Source organism: Bos javanicus, chromosome 12, assembly GCF_032452875.1.
Source record: "Bos javanicus breed banteng chromosome 12, ARS-OSU_banteng_1.0, whole genome shotgun sequence".
NCBI classification, from domain to species: Eukaryota; Metazoa; Chordata; class Mammalia; order Artiodactyla; family Bovidae; genus Bos; species Bos javanicus.
In genome coordinates this window covers 15832012-15855523 of record NC_083879.1, presented here as the reverse complement: position 1 = coordinate 15855523, position 23512 = coordinate 15832012, and the positions used below count along the sequence as shown (strand labels likewise).

Genomic DNA, 23512 nt, shown 5'->3' with positions numbered 1-23512 from the left:
GGGCCAGCCCTGGAGGGTTCACTCAGGATGCCTCGTGCACTCACCACCCTGTCAGCCCAGCCTGCAGCCTCACACACCTGACCAGCTAAAGGGTCTCAGCTCCGGGAGCCTCAGACCCTGCCTCTCTCCATCTTAGCTACCACCCACCCACAAGCTCAGCATCGGGCCCAGGATCCGGGAAAGGATGCTCCAGGGTTTTCACAGAGGTTATAAAAATTACCTACCATTAAATAAATAACAGAACAAAATAAAACTCTGCCCAGTGTTTGCCGCCCCTCCACTGCCTGGGAGCCCTGGGTGGGTGGGTCGGGAGTCTGGCCTGGCAGGCGCCAGCGACTCCAGGTCCTGGAGCCTGTCGTCCCCAGTTCCCACTTCGGGGGACACCCGATGCAGGTGACCGTGACGCGGATAGTAAGGAAACCTCCTGCCGTTGAGCCCCAAGATCTCCCTCGCCAGGGGAGGCGTGGGAGAGAGACGCCCAGAGCACGTCCAGAGGTTCCGGACTCCCTGCGCCCCAGCACCGCTTCCAGGGGCGCCGGGAGGACGGGGGCGCCACTGTAACCATGGTAACGGGACCAAACAAACTCCGGCGCCGGGATTCTGTGCAGGAGCCGCGTGGCCGCCCGGCTCGGGTAAGAGCTGCGAGCATCCGCCGTCCCGCGCGCTCAGACAGACCCGATTCCTCCCCGTGCAGCCCCGCCAGGGAGTGGAGAGCAGAGTCCAGGGGTGGGGGACAAAGAAGCGACAGCGCGCTGACAGCTTTGTGCCTTTTCCTTTCTCTGCTCTCCCTCCCTTGGCCTTTCTCCTCCCAGCTATGCTGCGCTTCTCCCCTTTGTGAACCGCGGTGTGCGGTCAATCGTCGTCGCTGTTCCCTTGCTAAGTTGTATCCGACTGCTTGCGCCCCCAAAGTCGCTGGACTGCAGCAGGCCAGGCTTCCTTGTCCCTCACTCTATCCTGGACTTTGTTCAAGTTCATGGCCACTGAATCGGTGACGTCACCCAACCATCGCATCCTCTATGGGGTCAGATACTTCTGCCAATAAAGGAGGGCTGGGTCCCTTCCACTCCAGACAGCCCTGGCCCTGAGTTCAGGGGAAAGTGCTGGGTGTGTTATACTGTTTTCAGCCTTCATGGACCAGTCAACTAAGCAGGAAAAGAATTCCCCATGTCCCAAATTGCAGCCTTGAGTACACATCAACTCCTGTGACCCAAAGCAAATGACTCCGTTTCCCTGTGTTTCTTCCCCCACCCCTGTGTCCCCTCCTCTAAAGTAGGACACCTATGGCTGATTCATGGTGAGGTTTGACAGAAAACAAAATTCTGTAAAGCAATTATCCTTCAATAAAAAAGTAAATTAATTAAAAAAATAAAATAGGACAGAAGCAGCAGCCCTAACCTTCCAGAGTGATGGCCCGGAGTGGCTGGGGCTAGTATTCCACAGGCTCTCCTCTACCTGTCGTCACAAGGTCACCTTCTCTGAAAGTTCAAACCTGAATGCACTGGAAACTCTATTTCTTTACAAAAGGCCTTAAGAAATTATGTTATAATGAGTGCACTGGGTGTCTATACTGCTGAAAATGGCACTGATCAGTCTAAGGGGGGGTGACTGTCACTTTTTGACTTCAGTGTTTGTCCCCTGGCACTTTTTCACGTGGATCCCAGTCAGCCCAGACACATGGAATTCACTATCAGCCAAGAATCCTGCCAGTTAGTCAGAGAGGTTATAAACAGCTATGGAAGATGGTAACAATAGCAACAAGAAAGCCTTGTATTTGCACAGCACCAGAGAATACCCTGGATTCTTTATAGAAATGAAACTTCTCCTGGCGCTCCAGCTAGCTCCGGCTGAGGCTTCCAAAAAGCAGAGATGAGCAAAAGCAGAGACATTACTTTGCCAACAAAGCTCCATATAGTCAAAGCTATGGTTTTTTCAGTAGTCATGTATGGATGTGAGAGTTGGACCATAAAGAAGGCTGAGCACCAAAGAACCGATGCTTTTGAACTGTGGTGCTGGAAAAGACTCTTGAGAGTCCCTTGGATTGCAAGGAGATAAAACCAGTCAATTCTAAAGGAAATCAATCCTGAATACTCCTGGGAAATACTGATGCTGAAACTCCAATACTTTGGCCAATGATGAGAAGAGCTGACTCATTAGAAAAGACCCTGATGCTGGGAATGATTGAAGGCAGGAAGAGAAGGGGATGACAGAGGATGAGATGGCTGGATGGCATCACTGACTCAATGGCCATGAGTTTGAGCAACCTCCGGGAGATGGTGAAGGACAGGGAGGCCTGGCGTGCTGCAATCCATGGTGTTGCAAAGAGTCGGACACGACTGAGCAACTGAACGACAGCAACAAAGGCTTCCAAGCCTTGGTTGGCAACCCCTAAGCTGCACCCAAGGGTCCCATCCTCTTCATCAGCTGCATCTTTGCAGTCTGAGCCCACCCACAACCCATCTTGGGTTTTTTCTCCATGACGTGAAATAAAACGAAGTGGATGGGGACCTGAAAAGTCCAAATCAGAAACTGTATTAGAAATAGTTAGTTAGTTTTGGCTTCATCAGGTCTTAGTTGCAGCCCTCAGGTCTAGTTGCTGCATGGCACGTGGGTTCTTAGTTCCATGACCGGGGATCGAACTGGAGGCCCCTGCACTGGAAGACAGATTCTTAACCACTGGACCACCAGGGAAGTCCCCAAATTCTGAAACTTGATAAGCAGTCTCCTGTGTACCTTTCTTCTTATATGGCTCATCCATTCAGTCCACAGACTCCAGTTGAAATCCTGCCACGTGCAAGCACTGAAGCTACTGCTCAGTCACTCAGTCAGGTCCTACTCTTTGGGACCCCATGAACTGTAACCCGCCAGGCTCCTCTGTCCCCTCTGTCCATGGGATTTTCCAGGCAAGAATACTGGAGTGGGTTGCCATTTCTTCCTCCAGGGGACCTTCCCCACCCAGGGACTGAACCCACATCTCCTGTGTCTCCTGCGTTGGCAGGCAGATTCTTTATTGCTGAGCCACCTGGGAAGCCCACATGCAAGCAAGCATGCAGAGAGCAAGAAAAGAAGGGCTGAGGGAGCTGTGGGGGGAAGAGGACAGACTTGTTTCCAGAAGACTCTGCACGTCCTCACCAAGGAGGCAACTCTGAGTTAAGTTTTAAAGTATGAATAGACTTCCTTTCCAGTGATAAGAAAATCCAGAAGCAAGGCTAGAATCCCCCAGAGAAATCCCTCTCTGTGAAGAGTTCTTGAATGTGTATACAGTGTTCTCCAGAAAATAAAGCAGGACTAAGCAGGAGACCAAGAAAAGACTGGGACACAGAAGCAGGGAGGAAGCAGGCAGGAGGGCTGCCCCGCACACGGCCCTGTGGCCTGGGCTCTGAGAGAGGCCTGCAGCACCCATCTGGCCAGCTGCTCCACGGCTAGCCCAATGGCCTGGCCTCTTCCTGAACTGACTCCCTAATGATAAATAATACGGGCTTCCCTGGTGGATCAGATGGTTAAAGACTGCCTACAATGCAAATGTTAACAGGGCTTCTTTCTGGGCACCTGAAGGACTGACAAGAAAGATATGAGCCTTCCAGGTAGAGTTCTGAATGAATACACAGGCCTGTTGGAGAACCAGACTTCCCTGCAGTCTCCTCTGGGAAGGAGACCATCTATTTCCTATCGAATCTCCAGGCTTTTCTTGAACAATGAGACAGTGGAGCCCTGCCGTCACATCTTTGCTGATGTATTTTTATTGCTAGGGAGGACTTCCGCAGCTAGTTCTTCACCCCTTCCAGTCCTCCGCCAATGATCTCAGCCACTAGTCTTCCACCCAGGACCGGCTGGTCCCATCATGCCTTAGGGCTTTACCCGGCCTCTTGACTTCAGCCTTATGTGACTCACAATCTCTGACTCTAGAAATGTTTGCCTGTGCTCTTCCTGTCCCATCAAAAGTAGCAGGTGCTGGTTTAAAAACAGAGCTTATTCATTTTTAATATGTAATCCCTCCAAACTCTAAATGTGGAGCCAGGCACCAGAGCTCTTCTATTTACTTTTTCAAATTATTTATTTATGTGTTTATTTTTGGCTCTGCTGGATCATCGTTGCTGCATGTGGGCTTTCTCTAGTTGCGGCAAGTGGGGGCTACTCTCTAATTGCAATGCACAGGCTTCTCATTGCTGTGGCTTCTCTTGTGGAGCACAGGCTCTAGGGCGCCCGGACTTCAGGAGATGCAGCACATGGGTTTAGTTGTCCCGAGACATGTGGAATCTTCCTGGATCAGGGATTGAACCCGCATCTCCTGAATTAGCAGGCAGATTCTTAACCACTGGACCACCAGGGAAGTCCACTGTGCCGTCTTAGATTGATGTCTTAGCCTTTCAGAAGAAAGGAGTGTTTAGGCAGCACTCCCCAAGTCCGGAGCCTGCCTCTCAGCTCCAAATCATCAAAGATCCCCAGTCCTGCTTCCACCAGTGGGTATGATCCACTTTAGCTTTACATTGAAAGTGAAAGTGTTAATCGCTCAGTTATGTCTGACTCTTTGCAACCCCATGGACTCAGCCCACCAGGCTCCTCTGTCCATGGAATTCTCCAGGCAAGAATACTGGAGTGGGTAGCCATTCCCTTCTCCAGGGGATCCTCCTGACCCAGGGATCGAATCTGGGTCTCCTGCATTGTAGGCAGATGCTTTACTATCTGAGCCACCAGGGTAATGTAAAGCCACCCAGCTTTACATTAGTTCCCAGCTATGGTCACACACACAGGGCTCTGGGGCTACTCCAACCACATTCATGGTCAGTCTATGTAAGAAAATAACCATCCACAGTCCTCACCCACGTCATAATTTTCCGAACCCTCAGCAACAGGTGGAGTCCCGCAGCCCTAATCAAATCAGCGTGTGCAAGAGGCTTTCTACAGGCTTTGGGGATTCTAGGAGGCCCGGGTAGGAGCGCAGGGCTAGCTCCCAGGTGGCGGCTGGCACAGACCCAGAACCCACTCGTTCTCAGGACCCTGTCGCCTTTTGGCTACAGAGGTTTCTTCCCTTGGAGGAGCTCACTGCCTCAGAGGTATCCCTCTTTGAACAAGGACGCATGTCCAACCTGGGATGATGGGTCTACCAAGGTCAGCTACTCTCTGTCTTACAAAATTCCTAACACGGCACCCTGCAGGCGCCCAGCACCATCCCGGGGTCTGCAACATGCGCAGACAAGCCCCTCTGCCTGGACGCCTGAGGTTCCAGTCTTCACATCGAGGTTAGCCTCTAAATGACCAGAGAATTACTCATGGAAAAACCCTGCGAGCAGCCATTAACAAAAGGTTCCCTTTGCCCTTGGTCTTATCAGCATTCCTAGCGACTAACTGGGCATTTTCAGGTCACATGTGACAACCTTCCTCTCTCATTCTGTCCCTCTCCAGTTTCTCATTGAAATCTAAAATGTCCCCATGGGGACTTCCCTGATAGTCCTATGGCTAAGAATCCACACTCTCAATGCAGGAGGCCCCAGGTTCGATTCCAGGTCAGGGAATTGGATCCCACATGCCACAGCTAAGACCTGGAGCACCCAGATAAATTAATGCCCCTAAGAACTCCACTCAATATTATGTAACAACTAAATGAGAAAAGAATTTGAGAACGAATAGATACATGGATATATAGAACTGAATCACTTTGCTGAAACTAACACATTGTTAATCAACTAAGTAAGTGTTAGTCACCCAGTCATGTCCAACTCTTTGTGACCCCACGGACTGTAGCCCACCAGGCTCCTCAGTCCATGGAATTCTCCAGGCAGAATACTGGAGTGGGTTGCCATTTCCTTCCCCAGGGGATCTTCCCGACCCAGGAATAGAACCCGGGTCACCTGCATTGCAGGTAGATTCTTTACTGTCTGAGCCACCAGGGAAGCCCCAATCAACTATATACTCCAATATAAAATAAAAAGTTTAAAATCAATAAAGCAATTACTTAAATGCACCCTGATTCTCTAGTCCACCATATGACACTTAGCCCCTCTAGCCAAGACAGCTGAACTTCATCCTTTGGGGAGGCCTGCCTGGAGTAGAGGAGGGAGGAGCCCACTGAGCAGGCAGTAGCAGAGAAGAGCAAAGGCTGTAACACTGGACATAAGAGCCCAGCCCCCTCTGTAAGGCTTCCAGGGTGGCTCAGCGGTAAAAGTTCCGCCTGCCAATACAGGAGACGCAGTTTCAGTCGCTGGGTCCAGAAGATCCCCTGGGGAAAGGCACAGCAACCTGCTCCAGTATTCTTGCCTGGAGAATTCCATGGACAGAGGAGCCTGGTGGGCTACTGTCCGTGCGGCCACAAAGAGTCAGCCACGACTGAAGCAACTTAGCATGCACACACTCCAGAAGTAGGTGCTCCCCGCCTCCATCCTCTTTCCATTTCTTTCAATTCTCTTTCCACTTCCCTATGTTAGCTAAAGCCGTCCCCCGTCCCTGGCCCTGAAATATGCTCTGGCTAGCGTTGAGTTATTAATGCACCAGGACGGCCCATGGCCCCGATGGACCCCACACTCCAGAAGCCGGAGGTGGTCCTGGCACCCTCCTAGCTCCCTGTTTCCCCACTGACAGATAATTACTCTTCCGACTCCTGCTAAAATCCCCCTCCCCCTCTTTCATTCATAATATAATCACACTGTATATAATTTGTTTTTTTGTCTCCCGGCTTAAGCACAAAGCTTTCTCAAGGTCTCCCTCAAGGTGTGCCCTCTGCAACACTGCAGCCACCGTGCCCAACGGTGTCTGGCACATAGAAAGTCCTCAGTAAGTGTCTGCAGAAAGAAAGAAGCAAAGAAGAAAGGGAGAAGGATAGGAGGGAGCCTTGGAAGCTTATCCCTCTCAGTAGCAAATGTTATAAGGTCTGGTTAATGCACGGGATGATAGAATCAGATTCACAAATGTTTGAGCAGCCTTGAAGCGGGAGGCAAAGTCAGCAAGATGAAATTTAATACTGATCCATATAAATGCCTGCATCAGCTTCCAAAAATAAACCTAAGTTTAGCACCAAAAAAAAAAAAAAAAGGTAAAGGAACATAAAAGCTATCTTCAAATATATGCAGCCACTGTGGATCATCAGATGACAGACCTGGGGCGGGGGAGGGGCGCTGGTTGAAAGCCCAAGGGAGAAAGATTTCACAGCAGAAGTCTGTGTCATTTGTTATGTGCTAAATGCAGTGCCTGGCACGTAAAAATGGTGGCTGAATAATTCCACCACTTATTGTGGTGATCTTTCTTATCATTGTTATTACCAGCATCATTGTCGTGATTTATTATTTATAAGAGCTGTCCAACAGTCTGCCTCAAGCAGCACTGAACTCCACTCCCTGGAAATCCAAGGTTATCACTGCGTAGCCACCTGTCTGGGGAGTTTGTCGACCAGATTCCTAACCCCCAGCCCTGCCTTCCCTGTAATCCTGTGATTCGAAGAACAATACTCTGTACATCCTGGGTAGCAAAGCTGCAGATACAATTCCTGGCTGAGCAAACTGTCTTTCATACAAAGAAGCTTTTGCACTGCCTGCGTTTGCTGCAGTGTGCCTCCTTCCAGCCACCCCTCAGAAGCATCTCTTTGATGCTGAAAAATAAAATTGCTTTGTGTGAAAGCTCCCTTAATCTTATATAGATACAAATGCCTTGTATCTTTGGGGATATGCCAAACCGCTCTTAGTGTTTCAGAATTAATCTTATTAAAGAAAGCTCTGTTTAATCCCCACTGCCGTTTGCTGGAGATGCTGAATAATTCCACATCTATTGCTGCTTTACCACGGGCCTTTCCCGGATTTAGTGTTGTCTGAGAAAACACATCAGCGAATCTAGGCTGGACAATGGCATTCCCACTTTGGGTTTAATGCTGTAGTTGTAGAAATGTTCCTTTATATATGTTTATGTCGATTTCTTAATGAAAGAAAAGGAATGGGTTGAAAGACTTGCCTGTTGTGAAGAATAACAAGTGGAATAATGAGTTGCCTCACTGAGACCAACTCAGTATAATTACATGTGATAAACCAGTGCTGCTAATATTGCTAAGAAAAAAGGAGTTCATATAAGGTCACTGTCTGTTGTCTCTGTATATCCTGGGTAACAAGGGCTGCAATACAATTCCTGGCTGAACAGTACAGGAATATACACAACCTAAAATACAGGAAACCCCTGATTACAATACCTAGTTGTACAATGTATTTTCTATATCAGTGTGTTTCAGTTCAGTTCAGTTCAGTTGCTCGGTCGTGTCCGACTCTTTGCCACCCCATGAACTGCAACACGCTAGGCCTCCCTGTCTATCACCAACTCCCGGAGTTCACTCAGACTCACACCCATCGAGTCAGTGATGCCATCCAGCCATCTCATCCTCTGTCGTCCCCTTCTCCTCCTGCCCCAATCCCTCCCAGCATCAGAGTCTTTTCCAATGAGTCAACTCTTCGCATGAGGTGGCCAAAGTACTGGAGTTTCAGCTTTAGCATCATTCCTTCCAAAGAAATCCCAGGGCTGATCTCCTTCAGAATGGACTGGTTGGATCTCCTTGCAGTCCAAGGGACTCTCAAGAGTCTTCTCCAACACCACAGTTCAAAAGCATCCATTCTTTGGCGCTCAGCCTTCTTCACAGTCCAACTCTCACATCCATACATGACCACTGGAAAACCCATAGCCTTGACTAGACGGATTTTTGTTGGCAAAGTAATGTCTCTGCTTTTCAATATGCTATCTAGGTTGGTCATAACTTTCCTTCCAAGGAGTAAGTGTCTTTTAATTTCATGGCTGCAGTCACCCATCGGCAGTGATTTTGGAGCCCAAAAAAATTAAGTCTGACACTGTTTCCACTGTTTCCCCATCTATTTCCCATGAAGTGATGGGACCAGATGCCATGATCTTCATCTTCTGAATGTTGAGCTTTAAGCCAACCTTTTCACTCTCCACTTTCACTTTCATCAAGAGGCTTAACACACATATATTTGTATCAGTCAAGTGAAATTACAACTTCCTCCCTCCCAACAGACTTCTGGATCTTCTCTATTAGGAGACAACAGTGAGTGATCCAAACATGCAACCATATAAAATAATTATGCATTTATCACTTTCAGTGCATACTTCTGATCTTCTACTATGTGCCAGGCATTATTCTAGGTGGCAGGAATACAATGGCAAACGAGAGCCAAGTTCCTATTCTCAGATATACAGATCCATGAACATGATACAAACGTTGTGCAGAAAAGAAACCAACATGATGAAATACATAGAGACTGGGATGTGAGGAGCTATTTTAGATCAGTTGCTCAGGGAGGGTATCATGGGAAGGTTACATTTGAACTGACACTCGAGGAGGAGGAGCCAGGCAGCTGCAGATCTGGATGAAGAACTTTGCAGACAACTATGTGTTAGTCACTCAGTCATGTTCAACTCTGTGACCTCATGGACTGCAGCCCGCCAGGCTCCTCTGTCCATGGGATTTTCCAGGCAAGAATACTGGAGTGGGTTGCCATTCCCTTTTCCAGGGGATCTTCCTGACCCAGGGACTAAACCCAGATTTCCCACATTGCAGGCAGACTCTTTACCATCGGAGCCACCAGGGAAGCTCTCGCAGACAATGAGAAGGACTAATGGAAGACCCCTGAGCTTGGAATAGGCTGGAGTATGGTGCACGGGGGGAGCAGTTCTGGGGTTCCAGGAGGGTCAGAAAAGAAGCAGGGGCCCATATGGCAGGCCTGGGAGGCCTTTCAACATGAAGTGGAAACCACTGGAGGGTTTCAAGCAAGGTCATTAAGATACCATCCAACAAAGTCACCCATTTACTGCCTTGCCATCCTATTATAACCACAATTGTGTGTGTGTGCTGTGTGCTTAGTCGCTCAGCCGTGTCCGACTCTCTGAGACCCCACAGGCTGTAGCTCTCCAGGCTCCTCTGTCCATGGGAATCTTCAAGGCAAGAATATTGGAGTGGGTTGCCATGCCTTCCTCCAGGGGATCTTCCCAGCCCAGGTCTCCCACATTGGAGGCAGATTCTTTACAGTCTGAGCCACCAGGGAAGCCCAAGAATACTGGAGTGGGTAGCCTGACTCTTCTCCAGGGGAATCTTCCCAACCCAGGAATCGAACTGGGGTCTCCTGCATTGCAGGCCAATTCTTTACCAGCTGAACTACCAGGGAAGCCCATAACCACAGTTAGTAATTTATTTTGTCATCTTTGTATTATATACTTCATGTGTTATTTACAGCCATGATCATACCTGTTTATATGCTTTTGTATCTTGCTTTTTTTTTTTACTAAAACTTTTCTCATGTTTTTCAATATATTCATTACTAAATCTTAATGAGCACATAATGTACCATTCATTAGCTCTATAAGTTTATTGACTAATTCCCCAGCTGAGGCATTGGCAAACTATGGCCCTGCATTTGTATATAAAGTTTTATTGGAATACCAAAAATTTAAAAAAGACATGATCTAATTTATGTGTTAAAAACAATCACCTCTGAAGAATGAATTCTTGGAAAGCAAGAGCCAAAACAGGGAGGCCACTGTAGAAGATGGTGTATTAGACAGGAGTGATCACAGTGGTGATGGAAGGAAGAATGGATTCAGAACATTTTTTGGAAGATTGCATGGAGAGGACTTACTGGTTCATCAGCAGTCTTAGGAGGATGAAAGAGGGAAGAATCAAGGGTAATTTCATGTTTCTACATCTGAGCAACTGCATGAATTATACCAGAGGTTCCCAAACTTTCTGTTCACAACTCTCAATATTTCAGTGAATTTTTCACAATGCCCCCTAAGCAAAAAGAAACCTACAATGGTTTTCATTTATTACTTATCTCCAAGGAATTTAATAAACACTTGTGTTACATTTTTATTGTCATATGAATGTATATTTATGTTGAAATGTGCTGCTGCTGCTGCTGCCGCTAAGTCACTTCAGTCGTGTCCAACTCTGTGCGACCCCATAGACGGCAGCCCACCAGGCTCCCCTGTCCCTGGGATTCTCCAGGCAAGAGTACTGGAGTGGGGTGCCATTGCCTTCTCTGACATGTTGAAACGTAAATATATATTTATGTTGAAACTTAATACACAAAAATTTAAAGAAAAAAATAATGCTTTTACTTCAGTCTTAAGTAGCCACGATGCCTTCCTAATGAAATGTGTGTGTCTATCAGGCACTGCGTGACTCCAGTCTTGGAGTGAGGTTGCACGTCAGTTCAGTTTAGTTCAGTCACTCAGTTGTGTCCGACTCTTGTGACCCCACGGACTATACAGCCCATGGAATTCTCCAGGCCAGAATACTGGAGTGGGTAACCTTTCCCTTCTCTAGGGTATATTCCCAACCCAGAGATCGAACCCAGGTCTCTTGCATTGCAGGCAGATTCTTTACCATCTGAGCCACAGGGAAGCCCGAATCTAAAGCACTAGTTCATACAATATGCACCAGATGCTGAGTATGGCTGTTTTCCTCAAAACTTTTAAATCCACTGCAGCATCCCTGTGAGTTCTCTGCAGTACCTGGGGAGCTTTGACGCTCAGATTGGTCAGACCATTTAGTGACAGGACATGGGTGAGGAATGGCAGGGGAGATACATAAGTGAGGGTTGCTCGGTTCGATTTCCATGGGGGAAATTCAGGGATTTCCATGGGGAACACCCAGGAAGAGCTATTGACCAAGAAAGACTAAGCAAAAAACATGTACTTCAAAAACAAATTCCATTTCATCTTAGCCTAGGAAAAATCTCTACTATCCAGTATTCTTAAGAAACAAGGTGTTCTCTGGCTAATTTTCTGGATAACTAAGAGCTAACCAGAGGGACTCCCCTGGTGGTCCAGCGGCTAAGACGCCACACTTGTAAGGCAGGGAACCTAGGTTTAACCCTTGGCTAGGGAACTAGATCCCACATGCCGCAACTAAGAGCTCAATTGAATGTAGCAACTAAGACCCGACACAGCCAATAAATAAATATTCTTTAAAGAAAGCGCTAACCAGAAAACTTTTTTTTTTTTTCCCAGCTGTTACTGTTGAAGAATCTCTTGGCTTGGACTCAGTTCACTCCCTGACATTGTAAGTATTGCCCATGAGCATATCTAGATGTATTAATAACTGCAACTGCATCTTCTAGGTCTCGAAGGCTGCATAATCATGACTGCAAATAATCCTTACTATCCTCCCTGTGGGCCATACTGTTATCCCAGAAACAGTGATGATAAAATGCATCTCCATGAAATGAACTGTATTTTAAACATATTGTTTCCCATCAAGGGCATAACATTACATAAAGCCTAGATGTGACCATCCACGGGGCATCTGAAGAAACACAGACATAGGATTATAAACCCTATGCACAACACCTATAATCCAGAAGGTTCTAAAGCCACTCAGTCATGTCTGACTTTGTGACACCAGGAACTGTAGCCTGCCAGGTTCCTCTGCCCATGGAATTTTCCAGGCAAGAATACTGAAGCCATTTCCTACTCCAGGGGAATCTTCCTGATCCTGGAAGCAAAATCCAACTTGAACTGATGTGGCACTACTTAAAGTTTGTTTTTATCCCACTTATTGTGAACAATTATGTGTCTTGCTACAGAAATACTAAGATTCACTACAGTAGGTTGTTATACATCTGTGATATATTCACCCTGAGGTCAGCTGAAATTAGAAAAAAATCTGAATTCCACAACACACTGGCCCCAGGGGTTTTGAATAAGAGATAGTCTTTAGAAACAGAGGCCAGGAAGGAACCTAGATCTCTTGTAGGTCAATCCATTAACATGGGAAGTGAGAAAAGAAGCCTAGACAAATGTGTGGGAGGAGCCAGGAATGTGTTCAAAATCACATATTCAGTTTGGAGCTCAGCCAAGACAGAACTATTTCTCCTGCCACCTGCTGCCCCAGAAAGCAGCCTATGTTTGTGTATGTTAGTCACTCAGTCGTGTCCGACTCTTTGTGACCCCGTGGACTGTAGCCCACCAGGCTCCTCTGTCCATGAAGTTTTCCAGGCAAGAATACTGGAGTGGATTGCCATTTCCTTCTCCAGGGGATCTTCCGGACCCAGGGATTGAACCCAGGTCTCCTACATTGCAGGTGGATTCTTTACCACTGCAAAGATGGCCTATGCTGCTGCTAAGTCGCTTCAGTTGTGTCTTGACTCTGTACGACCCCATAGACAGCAGCCCACCAGCCTCCCCCGTCCCTGGGATTCTCCAGGCAAGAACGCTGGAGTGGGTTGCCATTTCCTTCTCCAATGCATGAAAGGGAAAAGTGAAATTGAATACATGTGCTCAAACATGTTAAGAACACAGGTGTCTTAGCACTCTGCTGGGGCACACTCAAAATACATGCTTCTACTGAGATGCTATGTTGAACCATCTGAAAAGAATACAGCATCGGTTATAACAGTTACCTGCTTTGTTTCACACCATACTGACAATCTGAGGGAAGTTAATTCAAAGCCATTCTATATGACTCTTGAAAATGAGTCCAGTAAGCTTTTAATTAAGGATGTCTTTTCATCTGAATGAATTTCCTTTTAGCAATTAGAAACTCTAAAGATTATTTCTTTGTTCTTTTAAATAGTTTCTTTGTTCTCGGAATATTTGAAGGAACCGCTAAGAACTTGAATTGTAAAGACTAGAAAGATGACATCTCTTGCTAATCCCCTCTGGTACAGGGCGGTTTAGACTTGGAACTGAGCGGATGTAGTCTGAATCCCAAATTTGGTGCTTAGGAACCATGGCCTAAGCCAGTTACCAATCTCTACAAGGTCTAGTTTTCTTTGTTGAAAAATAGGATAATAATACTTTAACAGATTTTGGTGAATCTTTAAGTTTAAAAATGAAAGTAAAATACTTTGTTCTGGGTACATAGTAAGTGCTCAGTAAATGACAGAAAGCCAGCTTTCCCCTCCCTCCCTCTCCTCACTCTCCTTCTTGGATCATGGAGAACATGCATATTTAACTACAGCTGAGGAAAAGGCTTTGAGAAGGAAAAGTGAAAGCGTTAGTAGCTCAGTCGCGTCTGACTCTTCGCCACCCCATAGACTACAGCCCGCCAGGCTTCTCTGTCCATGGGATTCTCCAGGCAAGAACACTGGAGTGGGTTGCCACTTCCTCCTCCAGGGGATTCCTGACCCAGGGATCCAACCTGGGTCTCCTGCTTTGCAGGCAGATTCTTTACAGACTAGTGCACTGAGTGCTCGTCTTCCAAACAACGCGAGACTTTCTGCCCACACAGCAGCCAGTATTGTAAAAGAACACCATACTTGGGGACGGGAGATACGGGTTCAAGTCTGAGCTTGGCCACTTATTAATTGTCTGACTTTAACTAAGACCTTTGCTTTCTCTGAGCCTCAGTGATATCATCTGTAAATGCAGAGAATAGCGTTTACTGCACAAGACGGCTATGATGAATACATTCAATATGGCACATTTGTTACAAACATATAATACATACATATGTATTATATAATACACATATATGTATACATAATACATATAATACAACTCAAAGTATTCTACAAATCGGTGAAGCCTAGAGAAGACAGAGTAGAACCCCAAATGTGAAAAGAGGAGAACATTTTCCTGATTTAAGTAAAAGGAGAGAAAGCAGAGGTGAAAACTTATAGCCCTGGTGGTTTTGATACTGGTGCTGGCCAGAATTCCAGGACATGTCCTGTGATGGTTGGGAAGCATCTGGGAGAACTGACAGGCTGTGTGGATTCCTGAAAGAGCAGGTCATGGAGGGCAGGACTGCTCCACCCACCCCTTAAAGAGGGTAGACCTTGAGGAGGGCGGAAGTCTCAGGGAGCCAAAGAGCAGGGGAATAGTAGAAAATTGAGGGGGCGGGGCCTCAAGAGTCAAGGGGAGGGTTTCTGAGAGCCAAGAAGGAGGGGTCTCAAGGAGCTAAGAGGGAGAGTCACAGAGCAGAGGGGGCGGTCTCAGGGCCCCGTCCTCAGCGCTCTCTGGTTTAACATTTGTGTCCATGATTTGAAGAGGACACAGTTAATAGGAAATGGCCGGCAGCCCAATAAAAACTTACTGGGAGGAGCTGGAGAAAATGTGAGGCCCCAGTTAGAAAGCAAAGGAACGCCCTGCCCGTTTTTGGAGATGGCGCTCCAGGGCCCCCAGGGTTAAGTGGTCTCAGACCCCCACGCAGTGCGGGGAGGTGGCCTCACGCTCAAGCCGGAGCTCTTGACACCCTAACAGCACGGCAGCGGACAGCCAAGACTGTGGAGGAGGACCTAGAAACCACACCGGCTATGAGCTCTGGAAGGAACTCTTCCATTCAGTAAATACGCAGCATTACCTACCATGGTAATGGTTCTAGGCGCGGGCTGATCAGTGAAGAAAACAAAGATCCCTGCCCTACGGGAGCTTACATCCTAGTGAGAGGAGACAGACAACGCCAGTAACAAGTGAATAAAGCATGTAGTATGTTAGGGAGCGAACTCTGGGAGATGGTGAAGGACAGGGAAGCCTGGTGTGCTGCAGTCCATGGGGTCGCAGAGTCGGACACGACTGAGTGACTGAACAACAAAATGTTAGGGAAGCGATACGAGCTCTGGAAAAAAGGGAAAGTGGAGAAGCTTAAGGGAGATGGGAAATGCCGTGATGGGGCGGGTGACAGTAGCAGGACGGTGGGGACAGGCCTCACTGAGACAGCGGTGGGAAGGAGGTGAGGGGTTGTGAGCCAGGCAGATACCTGGGGAGCAGGCCCATGGGACAAGGAGAGCAAAGGCCTTGGGTGGGACAGCACTGAGACCAGGGTGGCAGGGGCGAAGAGGGGAGGGGGAAGGAGATGGGAGGCATGGAGGGCCAGTCAGGAAGGACCGCACAGGCCCTGAAAAGGCCTTGGCTTTTTTTTTTTTTTTCTAATGTATTTATTTATTTGGCTGCATGGGGTCTTAGTTGTAGCACATAGGATCTTTAGTTGTGGCCATGTGGGATCTAGTTCCCTGACCAGGGAATGAACCCAGGCCCCCTGTACTTAGCCACTGGACCGCCAAGGAAATCCCAGATCTTGGCTTTTAATCTAAGAGATGGGAGCTCTCGAAGGGATGTATCGGGGGGAGTGAGATGATGTGATTTGTGTCTTGCAAACTGGCTACCCTGTGAAGAACAGACATGCTAGAGGCCATCTCAGTAACCCAAGCAAGATGTGATGGTGGCTTGGGCCGGGAGGGGAAGTGACAGGACTCAGAGAGGGTGAGAAGTGGGGAGGTCCTTTGGTGGGCTGATGTAGGGTGGGAAAGACAGAAAAGTGTCACATGACCCCAAAGGCTTTGTCATCAGTCAAGAGGTCCGGGGAGGAAGAGCAGGAACCCAGTTTGGACGCGAGAGTCTCAGATGTCTGTTAGGTGGCGAGTGGAGGTGCTGAAAATGCAGCTGAAGGGCTGAGCCTGGAGTCCTGGGAGAAGGTCTGGTCGCTCCCTCAGACCCTTGAGCAACTGTGCAGTGGAGGAGTAAGAGCTCTTCACTGAGGCTCCCCCAGGACTGAAAACAGCCGATGAGTGGGGGGAGTCAAAGTGAAGAAGGCTCTGATTCAACGCCAGGACTTCTGAACCTGGCTATCAGAGACTGAATGAGTGGCCTCATCCAGGCTGTTTTACAATAATGGCTGAAATCAGGGCTGAGAGTTGGAAAACAGACTGACCCATGGGGAGAGAGGTTCTTTTACCGACAGATAAAACAGCACCACAGAGTTCCCTTGGGCCAAGCAGCTTTGTAAAGAGGGGTCTGATCTCCTAAGGATAAGGGCACTCACTCACCGCGGTCACTCCCCGTGGGCCATCACCTTCCCTGGGGCCCAGCCACTAGGAGCTGAACTGAAGGATGGGCAGACCTGAATATCTAAACCTCCAGAAATCAACCCTGAATATTCATTGGAGGGACTGATGCTGAAATTGAAGCTCCAATACTTTGGCCACCTAATACGAAGAGCTGACTCATTAGAAAAGACCCTGACACTGGGAAAGATTGAAGGCAGGAGGAGAAGGGGACGACAGAGGACGAGATGGTTGGATGGCATCAGCGATTCAAAGGACATGAGTTTGAGCAATCTCCAGGAGATGGTGAAGGACAAGGAAGCCTGGTGTGCTGCAGTCCGTGGGGTCACAAAGAGTCGGACACGACCGAGCGACTGAACAACACCTAGGCTTCCGTCAGTACCAGGAAGCAGTCTTTTTCCTCTCTCTGTACCTCGAACTATTTAAGGCCTTAGCAGGACACACAAGACACACTCACACGTATACACACTTACAAACATGTCCAGTCACACACACCCTCAGAGCTGGTTAGGAATAAGTGTGCAATAGTAACAACATGAGCTTCCTGGGTGGTGCAGGGGTAAAGAATCTGCCTGCCAGTTCAGGAGACTCGAGAGATGAAGGTTCGAACCCTGGGTCAGGAAGATCCCCTGGAGAAGGATATGGCAACCCACTCCAGTATTCTTGCCTGGAGAATCCTATGACCAGAGGAGCCTGGTGGGCTACAGTCCATGGGGTCACAAAGAGTCAGACATGACTGAGCATGCGTGCACAAGCAACAACACAGCTCATGTTTGTGCCTGCCGCTACTTACACGTGTACATATTGCCTCACTGAATCCTCACAGGAAGTTGGTACTATTACTGTTCCCAATATAAGGAAACTTAAGTCACAGGAGAGGTAAGAACCTCAGTCAAAAGCATACAGCTTGTAAGTGGCCAAGCTGGGATTTAACCCCAGGAAACGGAGCCCCAATCCCAACCTTCTCTTTCTCAAGGTGAGTTTTCAATCTTGCTTGCCTTCCCCTTTCATTCTCACACAGACCTCTCCTCTCCTGACGGTCTAGAGCAGGTGCCTCAGAAGCAATGTTGAATTATTGACCAGGGACTTGGCCAAGGCACAGAGCTGCACCCCACTGCTGGAGCCAGGGGAGGGGTGGTGGTGGGACCCAGAGGGCATGGAATGTGGGGCGAGGGAGGTTAAGCAAGGGAACCCAGGCACCTGGTGAGACCCTGAGGAGGGGCCAGAGGGCACTCAGGGTCACTGGGGCAGGGCCATCATGTGCCCTGCGTGTCAGGAAGGAGGGGGAGCCTTCCTTCCCTTTGAGATGTGAAAGCAGGCGATGGTGGTGACAAAGGACTGCCCTTTGGTGCTGAGAAGCCAGGGGTCAAATGAGGTCCCTGGGCTGCTTTCCCGGAGGGCAGAGGAGGGGCCAGGAGGAGGCATGAGGGGAGGACAGCTGTGCTGGCCAAGCCGTCAGAGCAGGACCTTGTTGCTGCTGTTCCTTTGCTCAGTTGTGTCCGACTCCTTTCGACCCCGTGGACGGCAGCACACCAGTTTTCCCTGTCCCTTACCATGGCCCGGAGTTTGTCCAAACTGTCCATTGGGTCAGTGATGCCATCCAACCATCTAATCCTCTGTCACCCGCTTCTCCTCTTGCCCTCAATCCGAACCTTAGATTTCCTGATCTTCACCCAGGGCATCACAGAGGGCCTCAGGAGGTGGGCAGAGCCCGGTCCTTACAGCACAGCTGGTTTCCTGCCCTCCTGCAAGGCCGGCCCTCTGGCCACACTTGGTTTCCAAAGCATGACGCCTTTCAGCATGTCAGCTGGGCCACAGCCCCAGTGGGAGGGACAAAGAACAACTCAGGAGCAGCAGCCTCCTCCAACCATGGAAACCAGAGGAGAGACCTTGCTGACCCCACAACCAGAACGTGGAGCCCTTCCTAGGTCTCTCGTCTTCCTCTTTTCAGTCTAGTCATCCAATCAGCCCTGTAAAGACAGAGTGCTCTGTCTTGTCTCTTTGTTTTAGTTACTCGTGTCTCCCTCTTTATTTCAAGTAAGAATATTTCAGGAATCCTGGCCTTAGCCCCTCAGAATGACAGATGAGATCCAAAGAAAACCTCACCATAGGGAATTCAGTTGGCCTCTGACTCACAGCGCGATGTGGAAGGGGTCACGCAGATAGAAATCTACGAGATTTCTATGGTTCCATGTTGACCTCTGGCATCAAGTGTTCCCCTCTTCACTAAATAAGCACATTCGTCAGTAAGCATACTGGGCAAAGCACGTAGCACATTATTACAGCTTTTCTTTGATCATCCATGCATTCATTCAGCAGGGATCACTGAGTAGCAACCACGTGCCCAAAACGCCATGCTGGGGGCGGGCGTGCAGCCATGAGCTGTGCAAACACTGTACCCTCTGCCACCAAACAGCCTCCAGTTGAAGGCCCCACCCTCCACCTGCCAGAAAGATCAAGCCAAGGAGGATAGTGTGAGAAAGAGTAGACCTCTCGGGGGCTTTTGTTTTCCTGCTTTTGATGGCGACGTGGCTCTATTTTCTAATAGAGACAGAAAACTAGGCTTTCTTACCAGAAAACAATAGGACACATGCAATGATAAGCCTGCCTGGGAATCAAGGTAGCAGCATGGACAGAAGCAGAAAAGGAGACCCGTCTCATTCAGAGAGGGCCGCCTCCACTCCACATCACTGTCCCCGCAAGGGGAAGCCAGCCCAGGGTCCCTGAGACACCTATTTCCAGGACAAGCCAGAACCCTTGTCTTTTGGTGAATTCTGCCAATTCTAAATATTTGCTCTAATTGTTTAAAAAAAACTATTTAATTTGAATAAAATAAGTCTGGCAGCCTCCTTTGATTGAGGCAACCTTTTTGTAAAGCTGATCTAAGGAAGAACGAGCTATAATTGGCTGATTATAAACAGCCCTTATAAAGCCGATCTTTTGTGTTGTGACCACAGAAATTAACCCGCAATCGCTCAAAAACCAGGGTCAAAATGAGTCAAGATCTAAATCCCAAGTCAAAACCGAGATGTCTGTCTCAGACACTGGATGTCTGGTTGCCATTACCATCTATTTCTGCCTGACAGCTTTTCTTATAAATTTCTAGGAGAATTAAAGGGACAGTGTTGAGAAGGCAGTTTCTTTTCTGACCTCTGGAATGAGATTGCAGCTGACTGGAGCCTTTTTACAAGGCCTGATGAGAAAACAGAGAGAGAAGACTCTTAACCGTGAGTGACAGCGTGCTGTTGATAAACACCTTCTGGGCTGTCCAGGGGACTGGCTGATTTTGATCTTTTATCTTAAGCAGCTAAAAAAATATGAACATCAGGAGGGTCTCCGAAGTGCAAGAAGGACTTTGATGGAGTGGCTGGTGCCTGGGTGTGCGCTTCACCGCTCCCAGGGCTCGGCTGGGACAGAACCCCCTTTCCGTGGGCTCTCACGGCCCTCCCACCCCTTCCTTGTCCCCGTGGCTTACAGGCCTCAGGAGCAAGCAGGAGTTCGACCTGGACAGCTAACCCTTAATGCAGCTTCTACATCATAACAGGTGATGCATTTAGGTTGTATATCAAAATAAGGCTGGAGAGGCTCCTTTAAAACAGAAGAGGCTCCCAGAGGCAGAGATATAAACCCCAGAGCTTTCCCACAGCTCAGCCTTTGCCGCAAAGGCAACATCCTCCACGGTCGCCGCCTCCAAAAAGCAGTTGAGATAGCCTACGTGAAAGAACGTGCACACAGGCCTGTAAGTGATGGAGAGAGAGCAAGTCAACTGCGGGGCGAGCTCCCAGGCTCTACTTTCTAACTTTCTGGAGAGTGGCCGCAAGAACCCTCCTGCACCAGAGTCGCCAGAGTCACCAGAATCACACCGCCTTCCAGGTCACCACCCAGCACAAGATGCTCAATATGGGTGTTCAAGTCCACCACCCTGGCTGTCTTGACTTTTCCTGCCTTGTCACCCCTGCCAGGGCAGGTCCGGTTACTCCCCACTTGACCATCCTTTAAACCATCAAGCGATCCACCAGGCCTTTCCCCTTCTCCTCGGATCTCACAGTCAGTTCTTTTCCAGATTTACATTTTATGAAGCTGCCTGTCACAGCTGGGTTCTCTAGAAATAGAGGGTAAGATGTAAACTGTTGAGAGGCAACCGGGCTGAAATGCTAAATGTGCCTTTGGGACCAACCCCTGAGAAAGGACCGGCTAGGTCCTTTCTAGGACCTAGGACCTAGCTTGGGATAGGCTAAGGGGGACAGTGCCGTGGAGCAGGCTTGGCAACCCTGACCCAACTGGAGGAAGTGGGGTTGGGGGCAGAGGGGCCTATGATCTCTCAGTGGTGTCCTGGGCTTGCCTGGACTTTTATACCCCCGCCTTGTTTCATCACCAGATGCAGGCAGCCCCAAGAAGGGAGTGGCTTCTGGAAGGTGGCCCCCAGCAGCTGAGGCAGACCTTAAAGGAGCTGGGAGCTGAGGGGCTGGCTGCTGACCAACTACCCCACAGCTGGGCAGCTAGTCCTTCTTGGAAAAGAGGTCTGGGCAGCGCACCTCTATGTGTTCCTCACCCCGCCCCCAGGCGAATCCTATGGGAATCTAGTAATCCACGGGCTCTAGCAACCCTGGGGGGTGCACAAATATGGCCCATTATTGATATCAACCCGGGTTCTTGGATTTTTTATTTTTTTAATTATTTATTATATTTCGTTGCCCTGGGTCTCCGTGGCTGCGTGTGGGCTTTCTATAGGTTTGGCAAGTGAGGGTTACTCTCCAGGTATGGCGCGAGGGCTGCTCCGTGCGGTGGTTCCTCCTGTTGGGGAGCAGGGCTCTAGAGCACAGGCTCAGTAGTTGTGGCCCACAGGCTTAGCTGTCTCTCGGCATGTGGAATCTTTCCAGACCAGGGAGGGAACCCATGCCCCCTGCATTGGCAGGCGATTCCTTAACCACTGGACCACCATGGGAGTCCTGGATTCTTTAATCAATAGCAGTTGATGAGGCCAGATGAGAAATTCAGGCAAGGCTTTAGGGACTTGTGCTGCGGCTAGTACTAGGGAGCCAAAGCAAGTAACAGGTGCCCTTGCAGCCCCCTGAGACAGGGGCAAGTTGGTCCCTTAAATGGGGTGAGGGTGGGAGCCGATCAGTGGGACTAGTTGGAGGGGTGACTTGCATGGTCTGCCTACCCCCCTGGTCTGCCTACCCCAGCATCTCAGAAGTGGAAGTTAGGTTTTAGCCTTCTGTTCTCTCACTGTTCATCATTTGCCCCAACTGCACACGCTCACAGTTATTTTTAGTCTCTTATGGTTTCTAGTCTCTTATGGTTTCTTTGTATTCTGTTCGAGGAGATGTTTTTCCAAGTACAAGCACTTCAGTAAAAGGCCCCAGGTCCAGCCTGTCTCACTAGGAATGTCTTTGCACATCACACCCCTCATCTCAGGCATCATGTTGCACGTATGCTAGAGAGTTAGCCTCATGATCTCGACTGGCTGGTTCCCTAGAAGAGAGCTTCCCAATCAGGTATCTTGGGAAAGACAGGCAAAGAAATTTCTCTCTAAAGTGCTTAGAGCAGACAGGAAGATTTCGGGTCTGTTACCTGCAGCTTATCCCATTGTGCAGTTTACTAACATTTTTTAAATTGGGAGATGCCCTGTTCTAGAGACATCTATTCTTGGTCCTTCATTCAGTTACTGATCATTTACTTTGGGGACCTTTTATTATTCATCAGGCACTGAGCCAACTATTGGAGAAAAAGTGGGGAACAGGCCACACAAGGTCACTGTCATTGAAACACTTAGGGCCTAGTGGAAAAGAAAGGTTGAACAAGTAAACATGGAAACAGAACCAAAAGCAGAAGTAGGGTAAGTGCTCCACGAGAGAATAACAGGGTGGGAGAGGCAAGAAGGAACAGTAAGAGAGGTCAGAGAGACTGGCCAGCCCTGGGAGCCCTGGAGTGGAAAGTAAAAGTGAAATCGCTCAGTCGTGCCGGACTCTTTGCGACCCCGTGGACTGCAGTCTACCTCCGTCCATGGGATTCTCCAGGCAAGGATACTGGAGAGGGTTGCCATTGCCTTCTCCAGGGGATCTTCCCGACCCAGGGATCGAACCTGGGTCTCCCACATTGCAGGCAGACGCTCTACCCTCTGAGCCACCAGGGAAGCCCCCCTGGAGTTGGGTTCGCGTTTTATTCTCAGTGCAAGAGAAAGCAATCGGGGGACTGTGAAGCTGTGGATGTCCTGACGTGGTTTATATTTTCCCAAGAACACTCCTGGTGGAGAATGACTGTAGGGCATCAGCACCAGTGACAGGAAAGCCAGTTAGGAGCATGCAGCAGTAACCTAGACTAGAGACGGCGCGGTTAGCTGCGAGCAGTCATGGCGGGTCGGAGGAGAGCGGAAGGATCCGAAATAGATTTGCAAACAAGAATCAGTCCTTCCTGGGGCTTCCCTGGTGGCCAGTGGTTCAGACCCCGTGCTTCCAATGCAGAAGCTGGGGGTTCGATCCCTGGTCGGGAAAGGAAGATCCTACATGCCACGTGGCACAGCCAAAGGTAAGAATAAAATTATTTTTTTAAAGAAATACTTTTTAAAAAGGAGAATTAATCCTTCCTACCCTCAAGAAGTTTACATTCTGGTGGAAAGACAGATGTAGAAACTGTTTAATATAGCAAAATCATTACTTTCATGGAACTATAGAAGGCATAGATGGAGCCTAAGGTGGAACATGGAAGACCCCCTGGAGCGGGTAGGTGCTCACAGTTATGTTAAATCTGGG

General features: G+C 48.7%; 1 protein-coding gene across 3 annotated transcripts in view; it reads left to right on the top strand.

Moving 5' to 3' along the window:
• The first annotated feature begins 332 nt into the window (after positions 1-332).
• ERICH6B (glutamate rich 6B) overlaps positions 333-23512 on the top strand; it is a 77753-nt gene continuing 54573 nt past the window's right edge. For 2 of the 3 annotated variants that reach the window (XM_061434553.1, XM_061434551.1), the window contains exons 1-3: positions 333-632; positions 11989-12040; positions 19867-19987. The gene's annotated coding sequence lies outside the window, so the exon portion shown is untranslated. The remainder of the gene's footprint in view (positions 633-11988; positions 12041-19866; positions 19988-23512) is intronic. The other variant, XM_061434552.1, reaches the window with a different exon arrangement.